General features: G+C 48.5%; 1 protein-coding gene across 1 annotated transcript in view; it reads left to right on the forward strand.

Annotated features, from left to right (window-relative positions):
• Positions 1 to 6,309: 6,309 nt before the first annotated feature.
• Positions 6,310 to 14,321, forward strand: part of FNDC1 (fibronectin type III domain containing 1) — a gene marked incomplete at its 3' end in the record, with an annotated part of 62,029 nt that continues 54,017 nt past the window's right edge. Inside the window, exon 1 of the mRNA XM_082277129.1 lies at positions 6,310 to 6,361. The remainder of the gene's footprint in view (positions 6,362 to 14,321) is intronic.

Genomic DNA, 14,321 nt, shown 5'->3' on the forward strand with positions numbered 1-14,321 from the left:
TTGCTTCTCATTAGGTTGTCATTTCCAAAGCTAGACTTGGGTTTTGTGACACCAGGCGGGAACACAGGGAACTTGTTCTTGAGGCTTTAAATATAAATTTAGCAAAGACTTTCATAAGTAGCACTTACATTCTGCTATTTTAATGCTGACTGGTTGCAGTGTTGAAAGGTGTTTGGCAAGGCAGCAATGGCTGAGTTGTATCAACTCAGTGTCACCAAGAGATGAGGAACAGGGGATCATGATATGGCATTATTACATTCACTGTTCTGACAAAACTGCATGGTAGAATTACACAGCTATCCCCGTATGCATAAACACTCAAAGGAAAATACTAATTTTCTCCAGAAGCTGAAGCAGTTTAATGGAGAGGAGCAGCATTACCTCCACTCTGTATTGTGGTACATGACAAGGAGTGGGAGAATTACAGGCATGGCTCCTGTGAGAAGCTGCCAGAAGCTTCCCCATGTCTGATAGAGCCAATGCCAGCCAGCTCCAGAACAGATCTGCCAGTGGCCAAGGTTGAACCTACAAGTGACAGTGGCAGCACCACTGGGATAGCGTGTTTAGGAACAGGGAAAAAATTGCACAACAGCAACTTTAGCTGTAGAAATGAGAATATATGAGAGAAACGGCTCTGCGGACACCCGGGTCAATGAAGGAGCAGAAGGAGAAGATGCTCCAGGTACCCAAGCAGAGATTCTCCTGAAGCCCCTGGTGAAGACCATGGTGAGGCTGCTGTCCCCCTGCAGTCCATGGAGGTCCATGGTGGAGCAGAGATCCAGTTGCAGACCATGAAGGACCCCATGCCAGAGCAGAATGCTCTGAAGGAGGCTGTGACCCCTTGGGAGGCCTGCACTGGAGCAGGCTCCTGGAAGAAACTGTGGACCCATGGGGAGAGAGAGAAGCTCACACTGAAACAGGTTTGCTGGCAGGACTTGTGATGCAGTGCCAGAACACTGGAGCAGTCTGTTCCTGCAGGACTGTATCCTGTGGAAGGGACCCATGCTGGAGCAGTTCATGCAGCCTGTGGGAAGAACTCACACTGGAGAAGTTCATGGAAGACTGTCTCCGGGGGAAGAGACTCCACACTGGAGCAGAGGAAGAGTGTGAGGAGTCCTCTCAAAGAGGAAGGAGCAGCAGAGATAACGTGCTGAACTGACCACAGCCCCATTTCCCGTGCCCCTGTGCTGCAGTGGGGGAGAAGGTAGAGAAAATCTGAGTAAAGTAAGCTGGTGAAGAAGAGAGGGGTAGGGGGAAGGTGTTTCAGTTTTATTTCTCATTACCCTACTCTGATTTGATTTGTAATAAAATAAACTAATTTTCCCAAGTCAAGTCTGTCTGCCTGTGACTGTAATTGTTGAGTGATCTCTTCCTACTCTCATTTCAACCCATGAACCTTTTGCAATATTTTCTCTCCCCTGTCCAGCTGAGGAGGGGAGTGATAGAGTGGCTCTGGTGGGCACCTGGCATCCAGGAGGAGCCGCTAAAATGGAACAGAAATAATGCTGGGCACTTTGTCCATAAAAGTCATAGAATCATAGAATCATTTAGTTTAGAAAAGACCCTTAAGATCATCGAGTTCAACCAAAGCCAAAACACTGACATTGCTATAGAAGAATGGCATAAAAAATACATGTCTTCAGACATGACACAAGAAACAAGGCATGCCAGCTCTACAGCTGCCTAAAAAACTTCAGTTACTCCTTGTTTGTTTGCAGTCATTCTTTAATGACATAATCTTCTCTTCTTTAGTTTTTGTTTAAATGAGTCTACCAGATCGGCATACAAGAATTCAGATTCCAGTGACATTCATCTGGGAATTTCATTTAACTTAAGCAGGTTTTCACTTTTTTCTGGCAGGTTTTTTTTTTTTTTTTAATCTCTACCTAGAAGCTGAATTTGGTAAATACCCCAGATATCTTCAAGAACACATGCCTGAATCATTTTGTTATTAAACAACAGAAATCTTTCTTTTAGTTTAAGTGGGAGGATTACCAAAGCATATAAATGTAAATAATTAACAAATACATTTAAAAAATTGTTTCCAGGCAAGTAAACCAGAAGAAAAGGCATAATTCAGCAGATAAATTATTGGCTACTTGTGATTTGCCCATAACAAGTATATCTTATGTGCTGTCTTCTTTTTTAAAAATGAGCATTTGTTTTACATGATGCAGCTGTTTGTGCTTCTACCAACCTGTAGCTCACACTGAAATAGGGCAACCTGCAAGGAAAAAGAGTGGTTACAAGGTGCATGTAGTTTTACATTGCTGGAAGATATTTCCTGGCTCTCTTTCAGCCTCTTTTCTCTCTGTTAGTGGCCTTCGACAGAATTGTACACTTCAACTCAAAAGAATTACATAGTTAACATGCTTAAAACTGTTTCTGTTCATTTTGGAGTAAAATAGGCACTTAGGCTTATGTAGATAAATATTCCTTGCAGTTTTTGCAGGTTTAGTGTTAAACAGATGCAAAACATTTACAAGACAAGGGTCTTAGGTAGTTTAAACAAAATTGTGTGGAACGATGCTTGCCATTAGAGTAAGTGGTCAGAAACATTCTTGGCAGTGTTTAATGTGCCTCCTCCTTTCTTGTGCATAAATAAAGCAAATGTCACTGGAATTTACTGAAAGGCTGCAGTGTTTTCACTTGGATCTGAAGCGGTGATTGCAGCTTGTGTAGAAGACGCTCCACAGCAGATGTGGGTTTAGCTGTTGGGTGCTGAACCATGCCTGTATCATAGCCCATGCTGCCACATCCATACCTGGGCTGATGCTGGGGCTGAATCCTGCTTGCTTGTATCCAAGTGAGCTGCAGCCACTGCTGTAGAGAATTACAGAGGAGAGAAACTCTCTGTACAGAGCCCTTGAAATTGCTTATAAGTATCTGGACAATTTGGCTCACTAAAATTCTTCCTTTATGTCTGCCTGTCTCTTCCATTTGTAAACCTCCCCCTACAAACTGTTGGGAGTACCATTTCTATCTCCCAGCCTGCACCTATCTTTCCTTTGCATCGATGACAAACATTCTAGAAGTCAAAAGTTGGTAAGTTTGTTTGCCAAATGCAGAAAGCTGCTCCATTAGCTGGTATAAATAAAAAAGCTCCAAAGAGGATGAAAAAACATGAGGAAAGAAGCTCTGCTAGATTGTGCCAGCTGATGACCTGCTTCAATGAGTTTTCTAGAAATCCTGAAAACAAACTGCTGGTGCTTTGCATCTGCTCAGGATTCTCCGGCATATAGTGATTATTTGTCTGGCCTCAAGAGAAGCATTTGTATAAACAAGAGAGAAAGAATCAGCAATCCCAAATACCCTTTGTCTTGATTTAAGCTGTAATTTAATCTTATATGTTACACTAATATCAACCGGGCTAATTACAGAAAATTCCTTTCCTGCAAAGAAACAAATTTCACAGTGCCATAGGAACAAGTCCATACTCATTGCAGCATGGCATCTTGGTTGTTTCCCAAGTTATCCACATTCTCAACGGGATTCTGTCTTTTAAATGAAAAACATCCAAGACTGCACAACCCATGCAGGCGAGCATGGTGGATAGTTTCATCCAGAGAGATGGCTGCACTCCTGCATGTTCAACCTTCTGTCTTCCCTGGATGCATTTGCATAGAGCAAGCAATGAAGAAACAACTGAGGAAAATAAAACCCCTTCCAGATTTGTGTACTCTGCAAAGATTCACCTTTTCCAATACACCTATAGAGCGTTTTAGCTCCAGTTGGTAAGTGCCGTGTTTTTTCCCTTTTCAGAGCTGTGCTTTAAAAAGCAGCAAGTGCGCTTGAGCCTGCTGAGCAATGTCAGCTCCCATGGGGGGTCCCCTGCGTTGCCTCTGCCACCCATGACCAACTGGTGGGTGTGGGGGGCTGTATGAATGCTGGAGGGGCATGCTGAGGCTGTTCCTCCTGCCTTGCCAGTTACCATTTTCTCTTAGGGCAAGTTCACACATCCCTGCCAGGGAGTAATGGCACAGTCACATTGTGCCATTAACTACATCCACTGTCATTCCCAAATGCCCACCGTGTACAACAATACCTTCCTTACACAGAACAGCTCTTGCTGCAGATAACAGGCAGGATTTGTATTTCTGTGATGCTAAGATCCCTGACTCTAACAGATGCTCTTTACCCAGGTTTATTTGCTAAAACTTTTGACCCAAATACCCAGATCAGTGTGGTTGTTTCTGGGTTTTTTTCTGTAGCTGTCTTCTGTCAGAAACAGCTGGTGTCCCATGTGAGAATTGCATGTGTTTAACCAGTCAGTGTTCAAGTCAGTCCTTGATTCATAATCCAGAAAAGGCCTTTCAAAGTTGCACTTCGGCATTCCATTCCTCACTATATGACTGATGCTACTACACTGCAAACCACATCCTTGAGAATGTCACTTAGGAAGGGGAGAACCAAAGCTGAAAGAGGATAATGAAGCATAGTGATGCTCAAGAAGCAGGGGCACCATTCAGCAGGGGCACCATTCAGAGCAATGAGGGGTACAGTGACCAGTGTTGCTCAGTGTGATGCAAAGCCAGGAGGCTGCAACAGACAGCGATATACTGAACACGTGGTACTACAGATGTGCCTTAACTCGAGCTCTCTGAAACGCCGTCATCTAGAGACTCCTTCTGTTTGGTATGCTGCTTTGTTTTTAAAAGCCTCTCCCAGGCTGTAGCAGTCAAGTTCTAGAAGGAAATATTCCAGGGGTGGTGAAAGACAGCCTTCTGGAGATGGCCCACAACTCAGGACTCCCTTTGGTTGTCCCAGTGTGCCTTCCTGCTTTAGTTCTGGACTACAGTCCCTACCTTGTGAATGGCTGCTCCAGTCTCAGCTTGTTCCCAGGCTTCCTCACAGAGTGCAGTGATCACCTTGCAGCAAAACAAAACCCAGGTGCAGTTTTTCAGGAGGCTGCCCCATACCCAGTAGGGATGAGCAGCTGCCAGGTTTGGCTCCCTACATCCCACAGAGCTCTCCAACACCATCCCACTGTAACATCACCAGGGTATGCAGCCTACAGTGTTCTGCTATGAACACACATTCAGCTTATCAGTTAACACTGTCTGCACCTCAGTTTGGATGCTGAACACAATGAAAATGCACATATGTAACACACAGGGCACGAAGGATACTGTGTGCCCACTGATACAAGTGGGGACACAGCCCCACTCCTCTGGGCGGGGGAGTCTGAGCAGCTTGGCCAGGAGGCCCAGAGTGGGGAGTAGGGCCAGAGCCCCAGAAGCAGGTACATCCCTCAGCAGAGATGTAGCCCGAGACTTTGGAGCCACTCTGTGCCAGTCCTCCATGTGCTCAGCCACGGAGCTGTGTGGCAGCAGGCCAAAGCCTGTGTCTGGGCAGAAGCAGGTGTGGAGCCAGATTCCTGTGCAAAGCCTGCCCCTGCTATTTGCCTTCCTTTTATTTGTTCTTTTGTTTGTTTGGTCTGTTTGTTTGTTTTTCCCAGAAAATATGGTGTTTATTTTTCCCCATATCTTTCCTCTCCTTTCATAGCAGGCAAGAATTTTTATGCCCCATTTAGTTTTGGTTTGGTTTGGTTTTTGCTTAGTTTCTGCAGCAGAGGACCCATAATTGTTGCAGAAATATCCTTCAGCAATGCAGCAAAAAGTAGATGGGGGATATGGGTTGGAGTGTTGTGGGAAGAGCCAGACAAGTTGGACTGCAAAGTGCCTTATAGATCTAACAGTGCATCTCTCCAGTGCAAAGCTACTGAAGCAAAAACCCCGGCCAGATATGGAGTGGAGGTTCAGAAAGAACCAAAGATGATGTGAAGAAGGAAAGACAACCTGGTATAGAAAGTTCTGTACAGTGAACCCTGTATCCACGCAGGACTGAATATCCACCCCAGCTGGGAAGTGCAGTGCCACAGGGGCCAAGACAGAAGGCAGCACGGAGGGTGCGTGTAACACGCGGGGGACAGGTGGAATTCCCCTGGGTGCCGAGGGGCAGGCTCGGGGCAGGCTCGGAGGTCGTCGTCTCCTTGGGGAGATGTTTCCCGAAGGAGCCAGGTGCGCGCACGCCAAGGCAGGGGATGCTGCGGGGACCGGCCGCCGGGGCGGGCCGGGGCGCCGGGCGGGCCGGGCCCGGGGCGCCGCGGGGGGCGGAGGGCCAGCTCCCGCCTCCGCGGGGCCGCCCCGCTGCAGTGTCCCGGCAGCCCGGGAGGAGGAGACGGCGGGGCGCGCAGGCAGCAGCGGGGCAGCCCCGCCGAGACGTTCGCCGGGCGGGCGGCAGCTCCGCGCCCCGCCGCTCCCGCCGCCCGCGCCCCGCGCCCCCGGCCTCATGGCGGGGCCCGCCGGCCCCTGGGCCGCCCTGCTGCTCCTGGCCGCCCTGCTGCCCGCCGCCCTGCCAGGTACGCGGGAGCCACCCCGCGCGGGGGTGAGAGCCTGCCGTCCCACGCGTGTCGCTGCCCGGCGGCGTGGGGCGGGAGGTGCCGCGGGGCGGGGGGTTCACGGGTGACACGGTGCTTGGAGATGCCCAGCGGCGCCGCTCTCTGCCCCCGCCCGGCACGGGGACGGGGACCGCGGCGGCATCGCGGGGGACACCCTGGCCGAGCCGGCCGCCTCCCTGCCCCGGCGGAGGCACCTGCCTCTGCCCCCTGTTTGTGCGGGCCGCTCGGCCGGTGCCCCCCGCGGGCGCGGAGGGAGACCCGAGCGGGCAGGGGAGCTGCAAAGCCGGGTTCGTCTCGGCACCGAGGGTCACCCGGCTCTCGGAGAGCGGCCAGGACCTTCCGGGGGTTAGCCCGCTGCTCCGGAGCGCAGGGCTGCAGCCCACAAGGACGCTCGCGGCCAGACGTGAGCAGAGGGCACCGGAGGGTGACAGCCTCCCGCTTGCCTTCAAGCCGTGGATGCCTTTTTACCGCTGGAACCGCGTGCTGGTTCCATCGTCCCGTCTGGGCTCTGCTGAGGAGCGGCGCTCGCGCGGTTAGCGGCACTGACACCGGGCAGCCCAGCGCTGCATCTCCCCGGGAAGGCAGGAGAGATCCCTCTTCTCTTCGTTCCCGTCGCCGGAGTCCTGTGGATCGAACCCTGTATCAGCCTGGGCGAGGCTGGCGCTGCTGTCAGAGTTCTCCGGGCTCTCAGCCTCTGGTTTAAGCTGCCCTGGAGGTGGGCTTGTGGGAGGCAGTGGCAGATCTGCCCCGTCCTTTCCCTTGTGGAAGCAGTGTACGTTCACTGCAGCCCCCGCGGCACTTTTTGCACCGCAGGCAATGCCGAACCGAATCTCCTCAGCTTGTACCCGCGAGGTCTGCACTAGAGCACGGCTGAAGACAGGCACAGACACACATACGGAGGCATTTCAGCGCCAGGTTCTATCTGTTGGGGCTACAGTGGCCATAGCGGCACAGGGACACTTGTCCCCAGGCTCCGGATGTGGCGGCTGTCCCATCTCCAGCCCCGTGCTGTAGTTGCAGAGGAGCCAGCCAAGGACGACAGCATCCTCCCCAACCCTCCCTGCAGCTCTGGGCTGTGCAGCAGAGCCCGGGACTTATGCCACCCGTGGCTCCTAGTGAGTTTTAGTGTGCAGCTAAACAACCGGAAAGGAATGATCTGTTTAACCTGGAACCGCAATCTTTCTTTCTGTAACTTGCTATGCCCATCCAGGTTAAGCTTGGGATCACACCCCTGGAAGCGGATTTATAATACTGCTCCCTTGTGGCAGTGGTAAATGGAGGGGGAATTGGATCTCTGGGCTGCCTACTGGCAAGTGAAAGGAGGAGGGAAGGGAGCAGAGGAGTTTGTGTTCTGCTGTTGAGGGAAATATCCATGGGAAGTGTCATAGTTTCTGAGGAAAAGTTTTAACTGTTGAGTGCTTGCAGGCTATTGCTTTCCTGACTGTGTAAAGTGATTCTTGGAGATTCTGATACTTCACTAAAAATTTTGCATGTAATATCCATATAGTCTTTCCTTGTTTGCAGTCCCACACCAATGTGCTGTAAAAATTAGGCCAATTTCTGAACAAACGCAAATGTGTTGGCATAGTGTTGCACAGAGCTCTGTGTGGTTCCCAGCTATGGAACTCTGGAGCACACCAAAACCTGCTGGAGTGGGAATACTGTTGTTAACCCCAGAGTGGCTGTACAGGACTGGATGTGGGCTGCATGTGTGCTCCCTGTCCTTGGGGGTGTGCTGGCCACATTGAGTGGACACCACTTTCCTTCTCCAGTCTAGAGAGTGGTTTATAAGCTACTAAACACAGACTGTGTCCTGAACAAGTGCAGCCTCAGGCTGGAGGGCTGGTGCATCCTCGAGCTCTTTCTCGGGGTAAAAGCCATTGCTGAGCATTTTTGCTGCCCTTGGTCCTGCTTTCTCACCTTCTAGCTGTGTTTGAAATGGTCCCTGCCGACCACCTTCACTGCATGTGCTCTGTCTAGGGGACCTGTCCCAAACTCACTCTGCACTTTGGAGCCTTTGTCCAAGTGCCATGTCTGGGAGACAGGGAGGCTGCCTTGGCTCAGTGGATGGGCTCCAGCGAAGTGAAAGAGCCCTTCAAGTTTCATCTGTGGAAAGAAAGGAAAGAGTTTTCCCCAGTAAGGGTCTGGCATTGGGCTAGTGCTGTCATTGACTGTGCTCTGTTTATCAAAATTGAAAGTCAGTGTGGGGCCTGTGCCCAGGATTGTTGTGGCAATCCTCGAGCCAAGAAAGCGTAAGAGAAGGGTGTTGTGCTGGAGCCAGCTTGGGGGGCAGATCCGCTTTGTGTACTGCCAAGAGAGATTTGTTCCTTGCTGCCAGATCCCATGTGGGGAAGAATGGATACTGACTATGGAAAACAGTCCTGCTATATAAACCCACCTTATTAGCTTAGACAAACAAGCCCCACCTGTGGCCAGTGAGAGAAACTTGGGAGAAACATTAAGAAGAGGCTATGCTCAGAGCACGAGCCTTTCTGACAGCAATACTAACTCTCATTTTCCTTCCGTGTCTAGACTGTCTGACATAAACAGAGAAAGCAGAAGGGTCTCCAAGGAAACTTTCCACTTCATTTAGCTCTAAGGAATGTATCTTCTCAGTTATTTAGGACAGTGCTGTAATGGTCTTAACTGTATAGCTCTGTACCAGCCTCTGGGCGTGTCAGATGTATGAAAGCTCCTGTGCTGTCCAAGTCTGTGATTCCAGCTCTTCAGACAGCACGCAGACTGATTTTGGCTGGACATATGGTTAAGAAGATGCTTTCAGAAGCTGATCTATACAGAAAGAAGTTAGAGGGGGGCTGAGTAGATAATGCAGTAAGACAAAGACATGCCAGCAAGGGGAATAGGATCTTGTCTCTATGATCCCCTGTGTTGAGTGAGCATTCAATTGCCCCAAAATATACCTCAGACACATTCAGTGCTCATATTTCCCATGTAGGACACTTAAATGTGACTTCTAAAGTTCTCAAGATAACTTGGGTTGGACTTTAGATCTGCTTCAAATTTTATGCAGCTGTCTGCATGTGGGCTGTTGTCTTCACATCAACGAAGAACAGCAGTATTTCCTTCAGACTCAGTTTCTGGTGCATGTCTAGGATCCATGGTTTCTCTAGCTAGGAGTTATGTCACATATCTCCCTCTGTCACTGAGGAAGTGGTCAGGAGTGTGGCTAAGTTGGCATTGGGATGTGCTGGCACCAGGCATTAGGTCTCTTAAATTTATGCTGTTGCAGCTCAGGTATAATCAGGACTGGAACCTTTTCGTAACCAAAGACCTCTAGAGTGAACCCATGTTCAGTAGCCTCGGTGTGATCCCAAATATGCAAAAAAATGCAGCCAAATCAACACTTTTTTTTCCCCCCTTAGATTTGAAGTGTCAGGATCTGCTTATCTTGCTTAACTTGAGTTACCTGTCTTCATAAATTAGTGTTCCTTTACTTCCTTCTTTGCCTGCCCAAGTGAACCATAGTTAGGTGCATGCATGTATCATGGGAACGTTTACCTTTGGTTGTGCTTTCTGCGAGGAAAGAGGAAGGGAGCACAGATGCTAGGTATGTCTCCTGCAGACTGCTAATGACTAAGCTGGAGAAGTGGTCACTTCTCCAGAGTGAATGGTGTGGACATTGATGTGCCTTCCTTGTGGGAAGCTCCATGCTGCTATTTTCTCCCCCAAGCTGCAGGTGTACCACACTTTTGTGCAGCCCTGAGAGGGTTCTCCCAGCCCTGCAGACTCTGCACTGATCCCTCAGGGAGGTGCAAGCACTCCCTGTTGTCTTTTTCTACCCCTACCTTTCTTTTTCTGCCACGTGTCATTTCTCTTTTACAGCTCCCTAAAGCAGCAACACTTTCACTGGTGTGCTGCACTGCGGGATTGTTTTTATTCCTTTGAATGCAGTTGAAATTTAATTCACTTGGATCTATGAGTGTTTTCATCATTCCCCAAGATGAGAAAGATGGCTTCACTTCTCCAGCCAGTGCCCCTGCCCAGCACGAGAGAGAGCAATGAACTGCTGGGCTGTGAGGCAGTGAAATCCAGAGGGGAGCAGCAGATACTGAACCTGAGCAGATCCTTTCCCTCTGTCTCATGAGAAGCCCAAGTATTTTGCTTCCACGTGGGTTGAGAACTTGCGTTTTGGCTATGTTTGAACTAACACCATAGCCCCTGAGGAGTGGTATGGCTTACATTTTCAGGTCAGTAGAGGAGTGATGGGTGTCTAGAAGAAATGTGAGGTTGTCTGAAAAATCCTTTGCTGTGCATGACCCAATAGAAAGCCTTTGAAATCATGTTTACATTTTCTTATATGTGTTTGCTATACTGCTGTTTATTCTGTTGCACTGTTGGCTGCAAAACCTACAGTCTGTGTTGAATGTTCACAAACTGAAGTGCCAAAATAAGCACTGCCAAGATCAAGACAGTGGCTTAAATAGCACAAGATTTAAAAAAAAAAAAACAACAAGAACTGCTGAGATCTTCTGCTTTGCTGTCTGTTCTCTGAGTCTCAGGACACATGTTCCTTAACTTTCCTCCATGCCATGGATGCCTAGGGATTTAGAGGGGTGGTGTGGTTTAGTCCTGCATCTCCACTGCTTGCTCTTACCAAAGAGGCATTTAGACCAGCGGAATTCTGTGCTGCCGTTGTACCTGGCTAGATTGACAATGCACACTCTGATCCCAGCTCTCACATTTATTCTTACTTGAGCTTTTGCCTGCAGCACCTCTGTAGTTGAATTTCCTATGGGGGATGTACAAGCACCTGGAAAGTGTCTGCTTTCCCTGGTTCCTCTTTAGACAAGCTTGTAATGAAAAATAACTTTTTCCACAGTGTACCACATGGTTGAGTGCTTAACTACTGTACCGGTAGCAGAGTTAACAAGAGCGACTTCAAACAGTGTTTGCACAGCGTCTCCTTCATTGCGTGGTCTTGATTTGCGTGGGGAGATGAGAGGTTGTGCTGACAGCTCATGTGCTTCTGGTCCCCAGCAAGACCTGTGCAGGCTGCTGAGCTCCCTCTGCCTCCTCTCTGCTGGGTGGGACCTGGTACCCACCTCTCTCCACATCTCTTGTCCTGTGTCCTGCCCTCCTAAGGCATGTGGCTTCTGGGTCACGTAGCTCTGGAAATGGCAGTTCCTCCTCCCCAGTTCCCTGGAACTGCTGTCTGGGATGTCGTGTAAGGTCTTCTCTCCTACTCAGGGTTTCTGCAAATGTGTGTTTAAACTTCAGCGTGTTTTGTTCTGTTCACAGCACTTTCAGGATAGTTAAAATCTCTCTGGGTTAAATTGTACCTTTCTCAAGCAGCAGTCCCTGTACCTCACTCTCATTGAACTTGTAAGCTGTGGCCCACCATTAGCTTTTCATAAATGACGTCTGTGCAGTGGGAGACAGCAGCTTGTCCCACGTGCCAGGCTGGGTTGTGTGCCCTGGCTGTGTCACATTGCTGTGCTGTGCTGAGAGCTAAGCACTTGTCAGTGCCTCTGAAATCAGCCTGCATGTGTCTCCATGGTGTACTCCACCAAGTATAGGTGCTTGTGTTTGGCAGGTCTGTATTTAACGCAAATAGTTTCAAGGAGTGGTGAAGCAAGGAAAAGTGGAAGAAAGACCCAAGACGTAGAAATTGTGTGCTCTAAACAGAGAGCTTTTCCTAAACAAAGAGAAATTGTTAGTTACATCAAATGTAATGCTGAAATCCTGTGGTAAGGAAGGCAGTCCAAGCTTCTCCTCATCCTGGAAGAACACATAAAACATAGATCCAAATTTAACTATGTACGCATTAAAAAGTGGTCTGGAGAAGTGTGCATTTTAAATCAGCCCTCTTCAGTGAATAACTCAGTCATCAAATCAGCTCTTCATTAAACAGAGTAAAGTACTCTTTGAGGACTGTGGAGTGTGTTCATGTTTCACAGTTCCAGTGCAGCTATTTCACTATTACATAGTTATTAAGTCCTTTCAGGCATCTTGCAGTGGTCCTGGTTCCAGCAAATCTTTCCAACTGTTGTATTCTTCCTGCACTAAACTGATTATTTTTCCATTGCAGGAGTTGGTTGTCCATTTGCTGTAAAATAAGAGGCCACTCTTCAAATGGTTATTAGTCATGTTTACTGTATAGTTGAATGCAATATTTTGACTGAAACTTCTTTTTGGGAAAAAGTGCAGGATGGCTGGAGCTGGAATGTTAGTGTTTCCTTGTCTCTAAAAAGAAGACAGAAATAAGAGAAATTGAATAGTCAATATAATTTGTTTTAGTATTCTGTTATGAAGACCTTAATCCCTTCTTTCAGAGTGGCATCCTTGAAAGGCTGTACAGAAGGGTTTAGGTATCAAGGAAAAACTACTGAGTTTACCTTAAAATTCCCACAATGGAAAGAAGCAGATGTAACTGGCAAAACATGCTGCCATGACTGGAAGCTTGTGATACCCAGAGTCCAGCCCCAAGCCCTGCCATCTGCCTGGCCAGCCCTCTCAGAGCCCCTGGATGCTCCTGCTGCTGAGGGAGGGGAGTGTGGGAGCAGCACCCAGTGCCCACCCCTAGCACCCACCCTGCAGCCTGAGAAGGAGCCAGGCTTCATGTTTTCAGCCTCAGGAAGACAGTGTTTAATTTTGCCTTTGCTGCTGAGATCTTCGGGCAGCTCTGAGAGCACTGCAGGACACAGGCTGTAGCCAGATAGCTGGAGAGCTGGATTTAGATGCTGTAACTCCTGCTGGGTAGTGTCTTGCTTCATGTGGCAGCCGCATGGAAGTACCTAATGGCATCAGAATCTGGCTCTGCATGAGCAATTAAGCTGCACTTTCACATAGTCTGCATGTCTTTCCCTTTCATCACCTTTTGAAGCCATGCCCAGTTTGGTGACGTACTTGTGTGGTCTTTAGCATGGGATGCATTGCAGATGGCCCTCAGCTCAGGAGCCAAGAGGCTGCAGCAGTGTGAAGCCAACAGCGATTCAGTGCCTTGGCCAAGGGCTCACTGCACTTTGCAGGAGTGGATGCTCTGGGTTACGTGTTTTCAGCCTTGCTGTCTGCATCAGCTGAGCTTCGTGTCAGCCTTTGTCCCAGCTGTGAGAAATGAGACAACTCTTAAAAAGATTAATTTATTGAAAACAGAAAAATTGAAAAATTACAGAAATTAGAAAAAGATAAAAATTTGGGATCCTACGGCTCGGTAGATGGTATGCCCCAAGAGCGCAGGGATTTGAGATCTTCTGGCTGAGATAGCACTAGACCTCAGGTAGAGAAAAAGAACTTGCAGTGCTGGGCTGACTTTTAGCTGGTCCAAAGTCAGGAAAAAATTACTAACGGCTCCTTAATAGGAGTAGGCTTTTAACACCCAGCACTGGCGTCCCCCACAGCTAGCCTGCAGAGAGCGAGAGAGGAAAGATTCCCTGCCTCGCTGCCTCGTTCTTTTTAAAGTGTCTTTGCTCCGCCCCCAGTCTGCCCACAGCCCGCCCCTTTGGTTTAAAGTGATTGGTTCTTTCCCTTTGATAGATATCTCTGTCCACCAATGGCTCATCATTGTCAGAGGGGGTGATATTAGTTGAGCTAAGGGAGCTACAATGCCTCCATTAAAATTCAGGTATTCAGGTTGCCATGGAGCTTGCCTGCAGAGTAATGGCTCCATGGCTAAAAATAGCTGCTGGCTGTTAGAACTGGGGTTTTTGGCCTTGGAATCAGAATGCAAGTGAAAACACCTAAAAAAGGTATTAAAATACATCCAACACATCTTAAAACACTTGTTAAAGTATACAGTAAACACAGGAAAGGTAGCTCTTATGGTGTACCGGTGGTTTGAAGTTTGAAAGGGGCAAGTTAGTGATTTTTAACTGGGGAATTTTTAACTGGGAAGGGTGCAACTCTCTTAATAAACTATTTTGAACAATTGAAAACACTGATAATGGAACTGGATTTTTGTACC

The sequence above is a fragment of the Coloeus monedula genome (assembly GCF_965178545.1).
Source record: "Coloeus monedula genome assembly, chromosome: 2".
NCBI classification, from domain to species: Eukaryota; Metazoa; Chordata; class Aves; order Passeriformes; family Corvidae; genus Coloeus; species Coloeus monedula.